The 7,145-nt window shown below is 44.7% G+C and overlaps 1 long non-coding RNA gene across 1 annotated transcript; it reads right to left on the reverse strand.

The window, feature by feature from the left end:
- Positions 1-744: 744 nt before the first annotated feature.
- On the reverse strand, positions 745-5,220 carry LOC118544948 (uncharacterized). The gene is made up of 2 exons (XR_004921869.2): positions 1,147-5,220; positions 745-968 (listed from the first exon to the last, which is right to left on the reverse strand). It is a non-coding gene; the product is annotated as an uncharacterized LOC118544948 (long non-coding RNA).
- Positions 5,221-7,145: the final 1,925 nt, after the last annotated feature.

Genomic DNA, 7,145 nt, shown 5'->3' on the forward strand with positions numbered 1-7,145 from the left:
GTAAACAGTCTCCTAATGGGGGATTCCCTGCTCATCTTCCCAATACCCTCTCACTCCCCATCCCTCCTCCGATGACTACCCTCCCAAAAGCCTGAAGAAAGCGGAACTTAAAGAACTAGGACCCTTCAGGATCCATCTTTCTCTGCCTCTCAGACTTTTGGTCCACAGAGGAAAACACTTCTGCTGTTAAAATAAAACTTGGAGATCCTCCGAGAATATGGAACCGTGAAGACAAGATGGTACCCCCAGTAAGTTCCATCGTAGCGCCACCACCTGGCCAGGAACTGTATAACCTAAAAATGAGCCATGATTTTGTCTGAAGTGGGTAACTATGTGAATTTGACTCTTGTTCTCCCAGCCCCAGTGAGAATAGCAAGAGATTTAAATGTGAGTAGTTGAAGATGAAAGTTCTCAGATTTTTATGTTAAATACAAGTGTATTTATCCCTTGATCAGATCCATGCAAGGCAGCTCCTTGAAGACACTGATCTGAGGGGTGCATGTTCACAAAGAGAACGATGCTATGCAGCAAAATCTATCAGATTGCCCTCTTAAATATTTCCAAGTTGAAGCAGCTTGAACTGGGTGTTCCTACCTCTTTCGATCCTCCTCCTGCTGGAAAATCGGTCTCCTGGTGACTCAGAATTAGTTAAGGATACTCCCCCACACCCTTACTGTCAAGATCAAGCCTGTTCCCTACTGATTTCCAACACTGATCCCACATGCCCTCAGGTTTCCCCTGTACCAAGGTGTGCATAGCTTTTTATTTGGGAAGCAGGGGGCAGCATGTGGAGCAAGCAACCTGTGCCTTTAAAACTCCTCAAAGCTGATGAACAGCTCAGGCCTTCCTGGAGGAATTTATGGAGAAATTCCTTAGTCCACCACACCTTCATTTTCCAGAAGAGGAAATGCCTTCTTGTCCTCTGGAAGTCCTGCTTATCTTGGCTGAGATTTTAGAGAAAGTGTGATCTAGAACAATTAGAAATGCATGCTCATTACAAGATCACTGAAATAGAACAAACCAAACCAACACATACAAAAAGGAGGTGTGTAAAATGTCCCCTGTGAATAAAATGGGGTGTTGCCCCTGAAATGATGCTAGAGGGGGCTGCCGTTGGGACAGGGTTCCTGCAAGGAGTCTGCTTACCTGGTCACCAGGTCTCAAAGAAGAATTTGCTTTCCACAGGGCCTCCAGATGGTGTGCTGCAGATGATCTAATGTTCCTTCTGCAACATGTTCAGCCATATTTGGGAATTAGCATCTAACTCAGGAGCTTCCCAGCAGTACGGAAGCCTGTTTCAGGGTTGATCTGTGAACATGACATAAGCCCAGTGCTAGGCAGTCATAGTGATTCAAGTAACCAGAGGCAAATCGATCTCTCTTCTGCCTTCATCTGCCTCCCAAACAGGGTCTGTTACTGCCTCAGATCCCTTTTCTGATGCCATTCTTCCGGAACATGTGAAGAAGCAGAGCTGAAGGAAATCAGGACTTCTAGAATCCGGTTCTCTTCTGCATCTCAAGACAGTGATCAGATAGAGTATTCGTGCTGCCAAGGAAGACCCCTAGGTAAATGGTATCATAAAATCCATAGTAGTAGGTACAGTCATTTCCAACTCCAGTTCTCCACCTGGGCAGGAAACTCAAAGATGAGTTAAATTGTTCTGAAGAATGATTCACTCATTCATGCATTCATTCATTCAATTAATTTTATCTTTGTGGTCATGCAGATCTGAGGAAAACAGCCACCGGTGCCCACAACTCCTCTCATCCCCTTGGAGAGCAGAGATCTTATAGGCACTTCTCTGGCTTTTTGCTTGTTTCTATTTCTTTTTTTTCTAAAGCCAGTGACTTAACTGTGCCATTGAGAATTGAGGGTTAATTCACCTCCCCTGTATTGTATGATCCAGAATTCTTGAGCATAAGCCACAGAAATCAACTCTTGATGAACTGAAGCAGAAAAGACATTTGTTGGAAGGGTTTAGGGACGTTCACAGAAAAACCAGGGAGGCAAGAGAGTGAGGCTTGGGGAAATGCAGAAACTAGAAGCAGCTCTGGGGATACAGGGAATACTAAGCACCATCAAGACCAGGTCTTAGGAAGAACTCGTTCAAGACATGCTGTGGATACTAGTGGTGGTGTAGGTATCACCTCCTTCTGCTGTCGCTGTCATTTCTGCTGATGAACATATTTCTGTGAGTCCCTGCAGCCTACGCCATGATCAAGAGACTCCATGTCCCACAGAGGAGCATCTGATTGGGTAAGGGGAGGTTACGAGCTCACGCTGCCAGAACTCAGAAGTTCCCTCTTGCAGCTTCTACGGGCGGAGGTAGGGCACTGGATTCTACCAACACAAAACACATCTGGGTGGGGAAATCCCCCCAAAAGGGGAGTAGGAAGATGGGGAGCCAAAAAAAAAAAAAAAGGAAGAAAGAAAATAGTGAGCATCCACCATATATTTCAATCTCCTCCAAAAAAACACAAATCTATAGTCACTTCTTGAATAGCTCTCTCTCCAATCAGATCTTTTAAGGGTCTGATTTACACATAAGAAAAAACCCTTATCTTGAAGAAATAAGAGAGGCAGACAAACCATGAGAGACTCTTGACTCCGGGAAACAAACTGAGGGCTGCAGAAAAGAAGGTGGGTGGGGGATGGGGTAACCAGGTGATGGGCATGAAGGAGGGCACGTGATGTGATGGGCACTGGGTGTTGTACGCAGCTGATGAATCATTGAACATTGCATCAAAAACTGGAGATGTACAAAATGTTGGTCAATTGCATTTAAATTAAAAAAAAAAGGAAAGAAATACCCTTATCTCAAAGGACCCACTTTGAGCTATAGAGTGTAGTTCATATCTCACATTATTTGGTCTCTTCTGCCAAATTCTGGCACAGTAAATACATTGTTTGTGCTCATATCTAATATTCCCTTGGACACTTCCAACAAAAATTTGATGTGGCTCACAAAATTTAATATGTTGTAAAACAGAACAATGAAAAATAAAAACAAACCAGCTGGGACCCTGTGTGGTGGCCACTCCTCTCAGTATTTCCAGGGAAGGGGGACGCTAACCAAGGAAGACGGGGTCAGTCTGGGCTCTTGCATTCTCTTGACGGGTCAAGTGGGGGGCGCTCTGGGCTGATAAGCAAGGTTTCATAAAAAGGGCTGAGGGGTTGGTTGGGTCCACAGGTATGGAGCCTGACTCATATGTGTTCAGAACAAACAAGAACTAGGGTAGTGAAGGGAACTAGAGTCATGGCAGGGATCGACCAGGTGGCTAAAGCAGGACCATGGATAATGGGCTGCAGGAGGAACCCCAGCAGGCCTGCTGGTGGTTAATTAGTCATGGCTGAAATCAACAGGGTACGGACGCAAGGGTTAAGGTGAGGTCAGAGGACAAGGCTGGGATTTCACCCAGAGATAGGCTTCCTCTGGCAATGGGTGCTGACAAGTGCTACTCCTTGGAGGGGAAGCTGCAAGTGGTTCTTCCGAGGGTTAACCAAACCCAGAGCATTCAGGATGGCAGTTCTGAATCTTCATCTACATATTACTCTTTAATCAGAAAACACACACACACATACACAAATGTTATATTTTGAAATGAAACTTCCAGACCGTTGGATATGGTAGAAGGAGAGCTGACTTTAATTTGAATCCAGCTTTCACTAACTAGCTGTGTGATATTAGGTAAGTCAAATTTCTCAAGGCCTAAATTTCCTCCTATTAAATGAGAAGATGGGGCTAAATATTGCTTAAAGAGTCTCCTAGCTTTAGATATGGCTAGTGCACTTTCAAGTGCCTGAGTGCACACACATGCATACATGCGTGCACACGCGTCCCAGGGCATGCTCAAGTGTGCTCCAAGAAGGAAGTCTCCAAACACCATCCTTGCTGTGTATCTCCTCTACCCTGAAGCTGGCTCTGGGAGAGGCGGACTTCCTCACAAACCACAGCTGTTGAAATGGCTCCAAGGGAGTTGTACTTAATTCCTGTTTCCTAACATCCTGGCCGTGGGGCCCAGCAGAACCGATAATGGGGTACTTCCCCCAAGTTACTAACCACAAACTGAAAGGGGGAAAACCATGCTACCCAAGGACTTAGCCAGTAGTGGATAACTGGGGCCAGAAATAATAAGGCTGACCTGAGTCCGACTAGCTCACAGCTTGAGAATGCACAGTGGTAGCCCAGCTAGGATTTCCTTTTTTCCAAGACAAACCATGTCAGCTCTGATTAATCTCCTGGTTGTGGCTAAATGCCCCTCCCTCCCTCACATCAGTATTCCCAAGATGGTACGGTGCTCCATCATCAGGGGTTTTGGGGGAAATCTTTGAACGTATTCAACCATTCTAAGTGATGTGCATTTATCAGCCTCTCTGAGTGACTGGCTGTGTCTAGGTCTTGTGCTGGACATCAGGAACACCCCAGTAAACAAGACTGACATGGCCTGTGCCTTTATGGGACCTATAGTCTTATAGGGGAGATTGAAAACATACAAATAAATATAAACCTCCAAACTTTTTTTTCCCAATTCAATAAGAAAGCAATAAGAATTTTAGACAAGAATAATGATTATCTTATTTCCATTTTCTGTTTGTTTTGGGGACAACAAAATAATAATACAAATAAAATTTGAAGTAAGAAGTCCAGGTAGGAGATCATTATAGTTCAGTGAGGAAAGGGTGAGGACCTGAACTCAGTTAGTCGATTCAGTCCTCTAGGGGACACTTGGCAGTCATGTCTGGAGACATTTTTGATGGTCATGATGGGCAGGGGGGAGGGCAGAGTGTGCTACTGGCCTCTAGTGGGTAGAGGCCAAGGATGCTGCTAAACATCCTAAAAATGCACATGACAGCCCCCCAAACAATTATCCAGGCCCAATGTCAGAAGTACCAACGTAGACAAACCCTGGACTAGGTCATGGCTGGAGAAATGAAATCATTGGATTCAAGATGTATTTTTAAGCTGAAATAGCAAAGAATTCCAAAGAGATTAAATGTGGAGCTCGAGAGAAAGAAATGATCCAAAGATGGCTTTCAGATTTCTGTCTTGAGCAACATATCATGAAAACACGTTGGATGGATAGGCATTAAAATTTCTGTCTAGTAGATAAAATCAATTGCACAGTTTAAAATTCCAGGTCTACTATTTACCAATTGTGGACTGCAAAACACACAAGCATTCTGTCTCCGTCCCCCTTTTGATAAAATGAGGATTACAATGTACCTACTCCAAAGCTATGTGATGAAGATCAATGATTCCATCATGTAAAGTGTTTCAAACAGGCCTGGCATGTGGTCAACAGTTGGGTTTTAGTTACTTTTGCTGTTGCTACTATTGTTAATATTATCATAGTCTAGACCTCATGAGAACTATCCACCCAAGTGGGACATATGAATTTGGGAGCCATCAACACAGAGATGGTTCCACCAACATAGACAGCCTTTAACGCCTTGAAATGAGTATGTCCATAGGAAAAGTCCAGGGCTGACCTTGTATACCCTATGGGTTAGGATACTGGGGGGGTTAGGATACTGGGGGGATGTGAGTGCCACTTGCCTTTCCTTCTCCCTGAGGCTGCTCCAAGGACACGGTCGTAAGATGGTGAAGTGGTGTTGACAATGGTGTCTGTGTGCAGTATTCATGACTGAAGCCAACTAAGGCCCCTTTATAAACTTAGAAGATTTAGCAGCAGGGATCCATTCATCTTGCTGCTGCCCAAGTATGTCCCCTTTGCTTATTAAAACTGCCACTTTCCACCCTGGAGTGGTGGCCTCTTTCTTTGGTCTCTTCCTGCCCTCTGCATAGGGAGGCCAGCTTCAGGTTACACTTGGGGAAGCTCCCAGGAGGCTTACAGACTGACAATGACTTTCACAAAAATGACTTCGGTTAAGAAGTGGGAATGGAAAGCAGTCTGGACTGAACTGAAGCTTAAGCAGGGGAAGATATGCAATAGAGTATGTGGGAATTTGGGGGAATTTTGGCTAAGAAGAGCAGAATTGGTGGGTGGGCTGTTAGGTTAATGGGGGACTGTTAAGTTGTTTTTTTAAGATAAATACTATTACATTATATTTATGTAATGATGGGAATAACATGGCAGAAGGGGAAACATTGGGGATGCAGGAAGGAAGGCCGTAGGTAAAGCACCAAAGTCCTTGAGAGATGAGAGGAGGCAGGAGAGAGTGGTCTTTGGTGAGATGGGAGACAATTCGTGTTTTGAAACAGGAGGTTAGCAGGAGATGGATGCCATGTAGACAGGTTTGTAGTTTTTTTGTTAGGGGAATGAAAGTAGGACATGTCTGGTCACTTTTATTTTCTTAGTGAAGTATGGGACAGGCAGGACCCCCAGAAAAAGTAAAGGAAGAGAGTACAAAATAGTCACCTGGGAACTACAAAGCCTAGACTTCTAGAGAAAAGTGGGAGGATTGTTTTGAGACTTTTGATCATGAATTTTAAGTGACACCAGCGAACATCATTCCTTGATTTTCTCCTGTGATGTCTAGTTGTTCAGATAGAGGCATAGAGAAGGTGGGAGGTAGAAGGTAGGATTCATTGATGAGTTGGGCTTTTGCCAGACGAATAGGGCACAGGGTGAGGCGGGGGAGTTGGGGGTATTTGCAAGGGAGTGATTATAATGGTGGACCCCAGAATGTAAGCTGAGATAAGAGAGGATGAGAGAGAGAGAGAGGTTGGTTAGCAAGAGAGCGTAAAGGGGCAGGAGAGAATGAGAGGACACTTCCTCCCCACCTGGACTGAAGTACACAGGGTGTGAGCCAACAAACAGCCTCTGGTTGACAGACCTGAAGTGAGTGGTGGACCCGCGAGCTGCCAGGTCTTAGGGCAACCAAGTGGAGTTCAGAGAAGAGGTCAAGCCAGCTTCATCCCCTATTTGCTTTGTACACAGCAAAGTCTTACACAATCTGAGGTCCAAGCCTGCTTGGTTAAAGCTTCTTCACTCTGATCCCCCCATTTCCCACTTCCAGGGCAGGGGGAAGATTTTCAAAAGTTTGCAGATTAAAAATAACCATAGAGTAAGCTAATTAAGCAGCACCAGTGGTTTAAACAAAAGCCCATACTTAGCACCAATGTGGATTAGGTGGAGGCTGTTTTTATGAAATTCACATTGTTTTGAGAGCATGCCCCCCAA

The sequence above is a fragment of the Halichoerus grypus genome, chromosome 11 (assembly GCF_964656455.1).
Source record: "Halichoerus grypus chromosome 11, mHalGry1.hap1.1, whole genome shotgun sequence".
Lineage (NCBI taxonomy): Eukaryota > Metazoa > Chordata > Mammalia > Carnivora > Phocidae > Halichoerus > Halichoerus grypus.